Below are 14,889 nucleotides of genomic sequence, written 5' to 3'. Positions count from 1 at the left end.
TTGGTTCACGGGCCTCACTTTTTGAGTTTATGGCTGCTTCTTCGTTGGTCCCAATCACCCGATTTTTCGCATCTTATACTAGTAGCCGCTTCGTATTTGAGACAGCATTTATTCAAAATGACACGTGTACCCGGATGATGGATAGAATATCGGAGCCATTGCCAATGTTATATATTTAGCCTCTGGTTTGAATAAGATTTCAAACCCGCATCAAGCCAAATAACAAAACTTCTAGCTTTCATTCATCATACCGACAATTTGCACTAGAAAATCATCTCATATTTGAGCCATAGGTGCTAAAATTTTCAAACCCAGTTACTTATCTCCAACTGTGACATTTTTAGCGGTCCATTCGCGATTTCCAATTCGGTTCAATAGCAACCATAAGGCTATCTGTGTTATGATGTTGATCTAATAGATGCTCAACTAATTGTGCTAATTATAGAAAACAAGCGTATAAACATCTCAGTCATGAGGAAACGGTTTCTAAGATTGATTCAGAAAATGTGTTGGTGCTAATAATGGTTGTCCCTCAAGAATTTAGAATGCATGCCCCCTCGGATCATTCTAAGCGCGAACCAAGGGGGTTCAATCCGTTGATTTTGATTTCATATCATTTGACACCAAGAATTTCTAGGAATCTACTAAAATTTGATGCATACTCTGTCTAATTGCAACTGACTCTTGGATCGATGGCCAACGCTTATATTACTGAATGGAAGTCAATGGAGTCCAGCGCAACCGCAATTCAGATACATTGGATCCAATGATAATATCTTTATGATCTATTAAGTATGGCTCGAGATGCAGTTTTCATTAAAAAAATGTAGCCCTCTCTTATCATGTTCCCTAGGATCGAAGCTCATTTCTGCATCTTGGAACGCAGCTCCAAAGTGTAAGCTGTGGAATAGGGTCAGTTTGCGCACTGAAGACTGCATTGACCACACCGGTGGTGGCATGCTCCAAGATATTGTTTGTTATCCCAAGCATATTATCAGCCTGATCTTCTGCAGCCATTCCATTCAACCAATGCACTTTTGTGAGTCTTGTATGCACAAAATTGCTTGGAACCTCCAAAACCATCGACAAGACTTCTGTGCTGAGCACTAAGTAATAAGTACCGAGAATTAAGTACAAACTATTAGATGTACTCATAGCCTACATGCCACTTAGCCTGATTGAATGCAGTTGTTCAGCATGTGATTAAAGTGATTTAGACATGCAAGCGGCGCTTAATGGTCGCGTAATTTTGGCTTCAACTCTAGTCCGGCGCGCAAGATTCGCAACGACTAGATGAAAAGTGCAGAACAAGTTGCGGTGGCTGATGAGAACTTGTTTTATGGCCGGAGGACATTTTGATTTAATATGCAGGTACCTTTTTGCTTGCATTTGAGGCCTACTCTCTATGCAATGCCGTTGTTATTTTTAGTGAAGGTTAACTAAGATATTAATTAGAAACTGCGGAGTGGGCTCGCAAGCTGGAGCATAATCTATGCAGATTGATGTCTAGGGCAGCGAAAATGTTGATACTTTAGGGTAAATTTTGGGATGATAATGTCAGGATGATTGAATATGGTCAAGAATTCTACTTTTTTATCGTTGGAATTAATTGACCATTGAATTTTTATCTACCAGTTGAGAGAGCAACTTTTCTAATTTGGCGCCCAATGTGGGTGTCGTGGACCCAGAATCTATTAAACAATTTATTTGGATTTTAGTGTGCCGAAGCGCTGAAGTGCATTTCAGGTAATCGTGAACGATGGGACGTACGTGTGGTTAACACTCTATACCCCGCCAAGGGGTAAATCGAAACGATATATATAAGCCCACATTACAAGCATTTGGTGATCGGCATCCACCGGTTTAGGTTCTACCAGCTGGTTGTATCGTTGGGCATGTCGAACCTCCATCACCGAAAAACAAGTCGGGAAATCGGAAGCTGGACGCTTCAGGTATGAAGGGTTTCGTGTATTTCTTTCATAAAGATATTTGAGTGTGCGTTTGTCCCATTTGAACCTAGCACGAAATATATTCATTTATTATGTGAAAATATCCATCAAGTGATATTGACATTCAAAGTTTTGAATTTGAACAGAAGCGACAACTTTGACCTAATGTAACTTTGTTAGTAATAGTGAGATTTCCAGCAAACTTGGTAGGATTATGCTTTTTATTATAGCCTACGTTGCTGCAACGGTACTAGGATGAATTTAAGGGGGGGGTTTTGCTGCCAATTACTAAAAAATATAGTAATATACTATTATTAACTTTATTTCAACTGATATCGCTATGAAGTGTATTTCGGAGCTTAGCCACCATATAGTGGCAGCGTCTTGATTTTTTTCAGATTTTTTCGTTTGGGTAGTTTCTGAGAATAGGTTCGTTAGAGAACTGATCACTTCCAACCCCCGTACGCCCTATCTTTCCAACAAATGTCGAAACTAACACTGACTTGGAAAAGTACTAGCCAAGCCGTTTCATTCGATACCCCACATGACTATATTTGATGAAAAAAAAAAATACACCCCCCTTTTGCATCTATTGGGACTCTCTCTTAAATTCGACGTTGTATTATGTAACTCACTGTATGTATGAGCATTCAGAGTTCCCAACTTTTCACAAAATTCGGTATCAATCGCTACAACCATTTCCGAGAAAAATGCGTGCGACTGATAGATAGACAGACAGGAAAACAGACAGACATACGCTTCGAAGCGTGACGACTCCCCGTATTGCCTGGCATGCATGTTGATTCCGGAGAATGCGGAGCATGTTGTTTTTAACTGTCCGCGGTTCGCAGCACACAGAACGGAGGTAGAAATTGAGGCCGGGACACGTTTGACACCCGAAATTATCGTGGACCACATGCTAGCCTCTGAAACATCTTAGAGGGTGGCGGAAAAATTAATGAAGGCAATCCACAATCTGCTGCGGAATGCTCCTTTCGGAGGAAAGTTACAAATATTCATTGCAAATCTGATTATTGCAATTTTTCATATGGTTCAGACAGTCCTTAAACTTTATAGCAATGTTCCCTAAAGAGCACTTTTTGACTTTGACTAAAACTTTTTTGTGAGAAGACTATATACACATGGTAAATTTCTCTGTTGACGAGAGCAAGAATCGTGGATTGCTTTATTTCAATCAGGTCAGGTCTCATTCTGAGTAGACCAGCTAGTTAATTACTTTGGTAGTCCTCCCTATCGGGGATTACAATTACATCACATTTGTCAGGTTACCTGATTATGATGGCAGATTCAGGGATACGTGAAGAAAATTTCTGTGGTAACTGTGAGAATTTATTACTCATTGGATTTGTTAGTGCTTTCGAGTAGAAAGCAGCTGCTTGGTAGGAAACTGTTAGGATAACGGAGGCTTCAAGTTAAGTCGACTAATAAGCATTTTATATAGCACAAGTTTGAAAGACCACTTTGAACAACTCGCCACACGGCTATGACCTTTGGCTCTGGAAAACGAGCTATCACTGATTTCTGGAATGTGCTCATGCTCCTCGACAACGGTATCGAGGATCTCAAGAATGTTCGCTTTATCCAACTCAAGAGGTAATTCTAACTATGTAAGCTGGACATTCTTGGTCTAGGCCAAGGAAGATCCTGGGGGTCTGGAGAATAGTTCTCTCCCTTTTGGGGCAATATGGGGCAATGGCAACTTGAAACTCAAGTGCAAGCAGATGCGATCCCCATGTCGGGTTGTTTATGACGGCCACTTCAAGGCCCTCTTTTGACCTAGGTGTCGCTTTCTGACCGATAGAGTACTTTGCGCCTTTGGGATCAGCAGTAGATTTAGGAGTTTTTCCAGGATGTGCGCAACAAAAGAGGTACCGGCTTAGGCCCAAGCGGAGTTCAGGGTTTTTTCTTCTTCTCATTAGTGACATTCTTCAAGCTGCTTTGTCTGGAGAATGGATCATCGCATCTTTCCTCAAACATCTCGGCTGCACTAATGTCATTTATTTGTTCTTACTGGATAATGGATCTTGGTCAAATGGGTCTGGAAAGATAGGAAGGAGAAAAGAGAGGCAGGTAGAACTAACTGAATATAAAAACCAGAAAAACCAAACTCCTCATTCTGACGGGTCATCCTATCTGCATCAGTAAACAGAGCATCGAAATCGACGGACTGGATGGTGCTCGATGCTCCCCCCCACGGACCTCTCTTTTTTGGTTTAATACCCACGTTTCCAAAATTAAAAGAGGGACGAAGGCGGCTACGGTTTCTTATCAGGGCTGAAGCAACTCTTCAGACGCTCCCTCACCTCTGCGCTGGGACCAGCGTGACCAAAGCGGCACGTAGATGTTATACACTCCCTTTTATAATTCGCAAAACAAAACAAGGGCACGAATTATAATGAACGTAAATCCGCCTACAGTTCAGACCAAAGCTTGGCCGGAACTAGACAACTTTTTTAGAGATTGGGGAGTCCTAAGTCCGCATCAATTGATTGGCGAAGACAGCTATGGTTTCTTATCAGGGCAGACGCTGTCTCTGCCTTGGAAAGAAACTGTAGCCGTCTTCGTCCCTTTTTTAGCATCCAGCTAGTTTGTATCCGTTATAGAATCACAGGTTGCAGTTTTGATTTAACACTTTTTGCACTTCTAAGCTGCAACCAATCCTTTTGGGATAGCAGTAGGCTTATGTTTTTTTTCCTCTTTTGCGGCTACTTATATATTCTCAAGAAGTACAAATACCGTGAAGGATGACAACATCGTCGTAGCTCCAATCGACTAGATGACAGAATTCTCGGACAAATCCACCACGAAAAAACATCTAAGAAACTTTTTGGCTGGAGACTCTACAATATAAATACCTATGAACGAACCGGGATATTAATCAAAAACAGGGGTTAAACACTCTTTACATGATAAGCAACTAATCAAAAATGATCTCCGAGGAGCAAAAATTGGCTTCGATAATTAGATAAACTCCACATAGTCTCAGTTTACTATCAGCCATGATTTAGCATTATTCACTACTAATTTGAGAAATTTTTCGAGTCTCTTGGACCAAAAATTTAATTCTTTAGGAGCCTTTGACGAAAACCCTACCCCAATCCCAAATCCTCCGAAAACTTCAATAGTAGCATCACAAGGATTCAATACGATTGAAAACAAAACACCTAGCCTATGTTCTTACTTCCGCAAGAAACGAAAATAAGTACGTGATCACGTCAGTTGCAGGCAGGATGGCCAAAGAATTTCCAATGTCTCTGCTCAGATACTTAAGGAATATCCTTTAATTGGATTATTATCATTCGGAATGGAAGATTTGATGGTCCCCAAACCAATCAGGAATCCTTCTCCTTATATTGACGCATCAGCCACCAGTCCCTTTTTCGAAGCTCCGAGAAATTGCAATTTCGGAAAATTTTATTGGATCGAAGGATGACTCGACTTACCTTGGGTTCAAGCATTAAGGAGGCGCGACAGTTCCATTGCTGAGTACGCCATGCGGTGTGACTCATTCTCCCTAGATGACCGTCCCGTGGGTCCCCCAGGAAGATCTGGCGAGCAGCAGCTAAAGCAGAGTGTAGGGTTCTCGGGAAACCCCGGAGGTAAATAAAGCGCATTTCAGCGAACTAAAGTAATGGGGCATAGGTGTCGTTGTCGTGCGATCATAGCTGTTATGTGGTTTTCTACCTCGCCTTCCAAAATATCTATATTATTTTCAGCGTCACAAAATAGAGCAACTCTTTTATACAGTTAAGGCATATAATCAACAGCCGACACAGATGAAGCATGAACCTGATTTTAATGCTATGTCTTACTTCCGGATTTTCATTTACTATCCACTTGATTGCTTAGGAATGTTGACTTATGGTGCTCATACAAGTCACACCCTTTAATTTATATTTAAAAGTACTTTTATTTCAGTAGTGGAGCTGGTTGGACTGCGTAGTCGATTTTGATCCAGATTTTATATTTAAGACCACTGTAGCTCGCCTAATGGAGTTCTACTCAGCTTAAATATTTCCAAGTGAAAGGATGCAAAAATTATTTAAACTATCTATAATTGCATTAAGGCCTCCATCTGAAAATGTATCCTTATGGATTATAGTCATAGATTTGCTGTAGATTGGTTTCAATTCATAATTGATAAATGATATAATTGCTTCAAAATGTCTTCCTTTTTCTCTACTAAATTTTTTACTGTTATTTCTCTACTATAAAATCATAATAACTCAACTATCTTTTTTAATTTCATTTTTATTTTAAAGGTGAAGCTAGCTTATGTGGATATATGCAATGCACATTCATATAACTAAATAGATGTGGACATGAACTAGTACTTCGATGACTTCTTGGCTTTATGAATGAAGTAGGCAATTTGTAACTTAAGACCAAGGTGAACAAACCGGTTGTTTCCCATAGAATGCCAGAGTTTCAATAGTAATAATAATAACTGGTTGCACTTTGCTTCTGGCTGGGTGCAAAAGATACAACTCATGAGATATGGAGAGCTAGGATGGAGCTCAGTTGCCACCGCAGAGCAGACAGTTTGTATTGAAATGAAATAATCCTTATTTGCTAACTTTTTTTTCAATTTGGAAGAAAGGAGTTGTAACAATTATGAAAATACTTGCAGGATTAGTACAATACGGTAGACCTGATACTAGTGACCTCATAGAAGTCCATTCCAGTCCTGGTTGGATAGATTTACACTTTCGGATAGTTTTTTTGCTTATATGCAATAAACTTATGCTATCAAAGGCTTTCCATTGAAGGAAAAACACACCTTGAATAATTCTATGTAAAACAGGCATCAAGGTTAATTTCCTAAAATTACCGTATAACATCCAAAGTTTTCCAATTACTGGTTTTTTTCTGGTACGAATTGCACATTTCCTTGCACATCGACTTATCAATGCACTATCAATCAAGATTGCTTTGATTTTGGTGATTAGATATGAAATGCAAAGCACAAGAGATGGTGGTGAAGGTACTATAATTACCTAAACTATCATCTTGCACCTCAGGTGGCAGGAGAAGTTGTTCGCTGCTTTGTTCTTCGTCGAAATGAAAGATAAAATTATTCTACGAAGTAGTTATATAGCAAAGATGCACTGTTTTGTAATAAATAATAATAAGTTATATGGGCAGGAGACAATCTGGAGTTGAGCATTGACATTCCTGACCTCTCTAAAGAATCCAAGAAACTGTGAAATTTGAATATGAGGGTGCACTGAAATCTATATGCAGTTTCATACAACCAGGAAACTGGAAGCTAGGTACTACAGGAATGAAAGGTTCTGTGGCTTTCTTATGTAAGAAACTCACGAGCACGTCTATCTCGCTTAATCGTAGTTAAAGTCCAATTGTTTACTATTTTTCAACAGTCTTTTACGGCAGTTCATTCACTTTACTGTGTCGCTGGGGTGTTATGATACCTCCGGACCAAGATACAGCGGGAGATTGTTGATCCAATCTGTATTCCGTCAACAAGGTATAAAATAACCACCAAAATGGAGGTGGAAAACATGGGTACACTCAAAAGTCTATAATATACAAGCCACCCGAGTTGCCTGGCTTAGCCGGTGTCGTTGTAATTTATTGACGAAATACACACTACACCGACAATATCCACTACGAGTAGCCAAGACTTTATTCCTCTATTGAAGTTCACCTTTGGAGCGCAGTAAATTAATATCAATAACCTCTATTTCAACTTTGTTAATAATACTAAGATTTACAGCAAATTTTCTAGTCTCGAATCATATATTATGACTTTTCTGTTGTGCGGTAGTTTTCCAGTAAATTTTCAAAGTATATTTCTGTTGGTATAGGAATGAGATGCATATATTTTGCGGCTCAAACTTTATATGTTGGCACCATATTATTATGATAAGTAGTTTCCGAGTTTGTGTTATTAAACCTAGTGCTCACCTTTTCCCCATTAAATCTGAAAAGTGTTTCAAATCAGGGGCGAAAAAATCCAAGCTTTCTCCTTTGCACATATGTGAGCCCTAAACCCCCCCCCCCCCCCCCCCCTTCATTGTCATTCATAGTTCCTATATTACCCCATCAAATTGTGTCAAGAAGTGCAAAGTTTATCAGACAGGTGAACTGCGACCCAAACAAATGGAAACAGAAGACCTTGGGGCCACTAAAAAAGGATGGTTGACATGGAAGGGTTTAAAGCAAGGTTTCTTAATGCCTAAAAAATTTAAGAGCTCCAAGTTTATCAAATTCGAGAGGTCATGACGTTCTGGATCGGAACAGAAATCAGAAGTAAAATAGGTCGCACTATCGGAAGCTGGACGCTTCGGGCATGAAAGGTTTTGTGTATTTCTTTTATAAAAACATTTGAGTGTGAATTTGTCCCGTTAGTACGTAACTCGTAAAATACGCATATATGTATTAGGTTTAAAATATTCACTTTCAGGTGATATTGGCATTCAAAACCTTGAATTTCCGAAGCAGTAACAATTTTTACCTATTTTAACTTTATTAGTAATAGTGCGATTTCCATCAAACTTGGTAGGATCAAGCTCTATATTATAGCCTACATTGCTGCTAGTGGTGCTAGGATAAATTTAAAGGAGGTTCTGCAGCCAATTACTGAAAATTATAGTAATATACTATTATTAACTTTATTTGAAGGGATATCGGTATGGAAGGTATTTCGGAGCCTAGCCACATATATTGGCAGCCTCTTGATTTTTTTTCAGATTTTTCGTTTGGGCAGTTTCTGAGAACGGCCGCTTTAAATAAATGATCAATTTCGACCCCCCGAACTCCACGTCTTTCCAACAAATGTCAAAACTAAGACCAGTTTCGGAAAGTACTAAACGAGACCTTTCATTTGATATTCCACATAACTATATTTAGTGAAAAAAATTACACCCTTTTCTATGTATGGGGACCTCCTCTTTAACTCGACGTAACAGGATGTAACTCACTATATGAATAAGCGTTCAAAGTTTCCACCTTTCAACTAAATTCGGTGTCAATTGCTGCTACAATCTCTGAGAAAAATGCGTGTGAATGAAAGACAGACAGACAGACGGACAGACAAACAGAAAATAAACCGGTTTTAATAAGGTTTTGTTTTACACAAAACTCTAAAAAGAAATACCTGGAAAACCAGTGCAAATTATTAATATTATAAGCAGAGCCTGTGATATCTCTATGCTCACGTGTACATGTGCTGCATATCTGTAAGCGAAAAGAAGTTTCTTGCATGTCAAAAATGAATGTCATTCGAGTCAGGATAAATATAAAATTTGACGAGGAAAGTAGTTGGTGCTAATTTTTCGGAACGAGCATATATGTTAGAATGTTATGCCAAGGCTAGAGAAAAATAAAGCTTCTCGCATGCCTAATTATCACAGTTAAGAAACGATGTGACGGTGAGTGAGATTATTTTTGGTTGCACAAAGCTAGACGGAATACGGGGGCTCTATAAGCAAAACCAGATGAATTTAATTCCAGTTCCATCAGTGCTTCCAAGTGAGCGGTTGCCCAAGGGTGTGGGAGGAGCAGTTACTGGTGCATCTTTCTAAGGGATCAGTTCCAGGAGAGCTATCCTCGGGCATTGAACTATATTATATGGAACGGACTGAAAGAGCTGGCAGGAGATACGGCGGAGTAATTTAGTTAAACAAGAAATATCTTTGTAGAAAATAAAATTGCAGACGTGGTGGAAGGGCCGCACCGAGAAATTTCGCATTGTAATCTATGAGCGCCATTAACTCTCTGCTAGGAGATCTCAGATATTCAGTGGCAGTCTGATGGTTTTACGATTAGGATAGCAACTTTACTCCTGTAACTAGCGATCTCTTTGTAGTTCCCAAATAATTGCTTACCTAGCCTCCACAGCCTGTCTCTAACATAGCAGCAGCATTCGTCAAGCGAATTGTATGGAATGCCAAGTCCGACGACATGATCACCTACAGGCTAGTGTCCAATGCAGCAGCTGTAATCCTGTATGGATGTCCACTCGTCTTACAAAAAACCCTTTACGATCTGGTCTTGCGACAGTGGGGCCAATCCTCTTTGACTTGGCGCAAGCGGGGATCCTTCGCCTTCTGACGTCAGCGGCTCTTAACTAGTGGGAGATTCCATTTCTGACAGTCTCTAGCAGGACGCCGACTGCGCCCACCAAGGGACTGTCGAGAGCAGAGTCTTGCCCGACCAGTTCGTCAGCCCCTCTTTTGCCTCTATATGTCGACGACCTAGAATCCAAAGTCACCTTGACTTTGTGCGCGCCGCCCAGACAATTTATCATATTCCTGCCCAATACATGGAGGATTTTGCCACTACATACCAAACCTTAATGATTTCCTGGCTGTCGGGGCTCCGATCATGCCTTAGTCATTTTCACTTGTGAATTCAGAAGGACCATTCGACTCGACCACGATTTGAGTACTTCAGAAAACTCCCGCACCACAGACCAATAAGGAAGGCTATATTCAGAGAGTCATCCTCGTTGAAGACCCTGTTTCTTTACAAAGGTGTCCTCTTGCAGGCATAGAAGGTCATAAAGGCTTTCCTAACCCTAAGTTCAGGCCCCAATTCAGCTTGAAATTCAAAAATACACCCAGCCTTACAGGAGGAAAAGTCAATCTTTGCTCATTTACCACAGAAGGTGGAATCGGACACCCTTGCCATGGTGGTAGATTGCATCAACTCCGTTTTGGCTGTATTTATAACCAGTCCATGATTTCGTTCGTAACCGAGGGAAGCATCACCAAAATGAACAAGTCGTTGGTGGACGCCACCACTTTCACTCCTTTCCAGTCTAACATCCGTAGAATTTCATCCATCGCTATCAATGAGGGGGTGCCACTCTGCTCACAGCTGTGATCAAGTGGGCAACTCTCAGATGAAATCAAATATGTTTTATGGTAAATATCTTCTTAGTTTTCTGATGCATTGCTTCCTTTATCATCAAAGTCGATGCTCCTGTTACCTCTTGGTTCAGGCGTTTGTAGCGGAAATAACAAGTATTCACATGCAAGCCGAAAATTCTTCACATGATATGATCAGATTTTTTTGGACTGATTTATTTTTTGAGCTTCCGGTTAAACACTACGTTTAAATTCTGTATTTCTTTCCACATTCCCGATGGATACCTTAAATTTTCACGACAAAATGCATGAGGGTTGACAAAATAAATGAGTTACACCCATTGATGGCAAAATGGAAGATCTGAGTACCCGATTGAATATGAAGATACAGAGCGCGCGCTATTTTGGGGTATTAGGTTTACAAAGGGAAAAGACCAACTGAAGCTGATTTAAGGGAGATACGTATGGCTGAAAACGCTTATTCTGTGGATGCTTGAGTCGCTATGTAAACAGAGATAATCAATTTCGTTTAATTTTAGTTTGCGAAAGAACAACGTGGTAGTGGGTTTTAGGAAAAGAAAATAAATTCACTGGAAAGTTCAGTATATTGCCCTTCAGAACTGACTAGATTTACTCAATTGAAAATTCTAAAAAAAGGACAATTTAGTCCTGAAAAATAACTCTAATAACAGCTAAAAGGCTTAAAAAATGAAAGTCATAAAATAGGAGATGGAATCGGAAAGTTCCCTGTAAATCCTGCTACACTTAAAAAAGCTAATTATATCAAGGTTACGCTCTTTTAATGAAGCAATTGCAACTACTGACTTCTAAAGCGGTGCTTTTGCCGCCTTGATAGTCTCCGTGTCCTGTAAGGAACAGCGTAAGTTAATTGTTTGTTACTGTATGATTCCCCTCAGTTCATTCCCGGAAATCAGAAATGGGATTATCAATTTCAAAACTGTTTTTGTCCATAAGCCTTTATATTATTTTTTTTTCCAGCACAAAAGATGCATTGCCTATGCAGGTAAGTTAACAGGAAGGGATTACACAAACTTCAAAGGCTGGCTAGCGTATTTATCAGTGGGACAATGAAAACTTGCCCAACAGCAGCCTTAGAAGTACTACTGTGATTGATTCCTCTCCAGATGCAGGCAAGGAGGGGAAAGGGATGGAAAATTTATATTCGTTCTAGTCGACATCCCGAATACTGATACCAAGGAGTAACATGACAACAAGGCTTCACTTCGGTAAGAAGTTTGATGCACATTGGATCCACGGGGCAAACTGGGAGAGCGTGACATTGGCGTATGGCTTAAATCAGCAACTGATTGCCTGGTGTACTGACTGATCCCTTACAGCAGAGGGGCTAGGTGCCGGGATCATTGGTCCTAGGAAAACATACTTTAAACTAATGGTTAAGCACACCAGTATATTTCATACGGAAACATACCTTATAGATATCAGTAGGTATGCCGCCATTAACTTCGAAAAGAACTATAGGGGGCAGATCATTGCTATTTTAACCGAGAGCCAAGCGGCTATTAAAATTCCAAATGGGTTCATTCATCAATGTCTTTGCCTTGAAAACTGAAGGAGAATTATGTACTCGGAGAAATTTTTGGCTGGACTTAACAGAATGGAACAATACAGGAAACTCATGAGGGAATACGAACCCAAGCACTCGAAAGATTTTTTAAACCTCACCGAGAAGAACCTCTGGATCATAGTGAGAATGCTCACTGGTCACTGTAGGCTAAACTATCACAGGGGGAAGCTAAGGATATCTACCGACACTGTCTGTGGATTATATGAAAAGAGTGATTTAACCTCCACACATGTTCTGGGAAAGTGTCCGGTTTAAGTTCAGGCTTAAGCACCCGGGAGAATTTTTAATACCAGATGCCAGATTGAAACACTTGGAAGTAAGAATCATAATACAGTTTCTGCCGGTTATAGGTTTAAACTATAATTGGTGCCGCCTCGTCAAAAGTCACTAAATGTATATGAACGACGCATTCAGCAGGATGAATTGCTTGACTTCGACTGTTTTTCGGCAGTTGACATTCTATTCATTACAGAGGTATTAGCTGGTCTTTTACAAACATGAATGAACGTTGAACCTCAAATTAGCGTAATAGCCAACTTCGGATGTGTATCTCCAATGCCTTTAACTTTGCCTTGATATCCGATTTTCCATATTTTCCAAAGAATAGCGGACCATTCATCTCTTCGAAGATAGAAGGCTCTTCCGGATGAGAAGCGCGAAACTTTAATACACTAGAGGATTTAGCATCGAACCTTGTGGTATCCCTGTGCGCCTTGGGTCCATCACCTGTCTTATACCAAAAAGTCATATACGAAAGATAATTCTCGATAAGACTAACCGCCGGGGAATCAATGTGTGTTTTATTTTCACCGCTGGTTAGAATTGACCGGACCCCAAATACCAAGTTTAACTTTAGAGGCACGCTCCATCCTCATCGGGTGTGCAGTTGTATTGGGGCCCATCATGTCGAGGGGATGTCAAAATCCATATAATCAATCGAATAGGTTGTTGTGCTCAATGGCAGACTAGAGTGTTGCAAATCTCGTAGCTAAGTTGGTCAATCTTCAAAACAATCAACATTATATGTTGAAAGTTATTTATTATAAATAAGTACTCTCTGGGCAGCTGCGTTAAATTGCCCAAATTCAGGAAAAATTACTTTTAAATTATTATCCTGCTTTTATTTGATTGAACATCAAACACTAGTTCCTTTCAAAGGCTTTCTTTTTACTTTGCAAAACTCGCACCGGCGAAAAAGTCTCCATTATTGAATGCCGTGAACAGAACCATACGTCAGTATATTTATTTTCATATTGGCGTTCATATACTGATCCCTATAGCTCAATTTCAATAGACAGTAATTATGAAAGTTCCTTTTTAATATTTGCGCTTACGCACTAAAACGAGGACAGACATTTCAGTCCAACGCATAGACTGTGAACCTCCTGTTAGGAAGCAATATACCCATATATGACATAATTATCCTTGCTCCCTCTTTACATTTGTCTATGCACAGAGATGAAGTAAACAATGAAAGGTGCGTAGGAGTTAAACAAAGCTCAAATAAATTATTATTGAAAACTTATAGAGAAGAACTGCGGCTCTTTATTACAAGTTCCTTTTTAGTTGATTGATTATGTTTAGATACAGGAGACAAATAATTGCGTCTACTTAATTTGATTTCATTAGGCTTCTGCATTGAGGGTCTATATTCTGAAAATAAAAGAAATGAAATCAATTTAAGACTAGGATATCATTCTAGGAATCCTTAATGATGATAGTACTATCCCAGAAAGTAATTTTTAAGGCACAAAATTATTAGAAAAGTTTATTATAATCCGGCCCAATTTGATTTCTAAACTTAACTATACACGTCCTGCTTGTCAAATCTTCCGGGATCAATATAGTATTTCTACAACTACACTAATAATAATAATAGGCTTTACCTATAAAAACAGAAATACTTCCTTTTCTGAGTTACACCGACGACCTTATCGTGGTGGAGGTAAGATCCTGGGGAATTGGACCTTAAATCCTAAACCAGGGTGATAACCCGTGACGAAGGCTGAGAATACGGCGGCGTTAGGAGGTGTTTATAAATAGCAAATTTCGAATACCAGCCGCCCTCAATTTTAAAAACCTTGTCTTGGCAATCCTCCGAAGAATTTTTGGCCCCCTACATGAGGATGGACGATTCCGTAGCCTACACAATAACGAAATCTATGAGCGATACCGTCCGGTTATAGATAAAATCCGGCTCAATAGGTTACGGTGGGCGGGTCACTTAATCCGTATGGATGAGGATGATCCCACCCGGAAAGTCTATAAGGGCAATATCTATGTTAGAAAAAGAAAAGAAAAGAAAAAGACCCTGCCTAAGATGGAGCGATGGCGTAGGCGAGGACGCCAGACAGCTTTTAGGGATATCGAATTGGTAGACCTCGGCGCAAAACCGGGATGTCTGGAATTCCTTATTAAGGCAGGCCTAGACCGGATACCGGTTGTTGCCTGTGGGTGAAGTAACAGCTGCAAGTAAGGT

At 39.9% G+C, this 14,889-nt stretch overlaps 1 protein-coding gene across 2 annotated transcripts in view; it reads right to left on the bottom strand.

Annotated features, from left to right (window-relative positions):
• The window catches only part of LOC119657514 (mushroom body large-type Kenyon cell-specific protein 1), a 315,414-nt gene that overhangs the window by 237,714 nt on the left and 62,811 nt on the right, over window positions 1–14,889 (bottom strand). The window contains exon 3 of one of the 2 annotated variants that reach the window (XM_038064453.1): window positions 9,152–9,170. The exons of the other annotated variant lie outside the window; for it this stretch is intronic. The gene's annotated coding sequence lies outside the window, so the exon portion shown is untranslated. The remainder of the gene's footprint in view (window positions 1–9,151; window positions 9,171–14,889) is intronic. 2 annotated transcript variants of the gene reach the window in all.

Source organism: Hermetia illucens, chromosome 5, assembly GCF_905115235.1.
Source record: "Hermetia illucens chromosome 5, iHerIll2.2.curated.20191125, whole genome shotgun sequence".
Lineage (NCBI taxonomy): Eukaryota > Metazoa > Arthropoda > Insecta > Diptera > Stratiomyidae > Hermetia > Hermetia illucens.
This window is presented reverse-complemented; position numbering and strand designations above follow the sequence as displayed.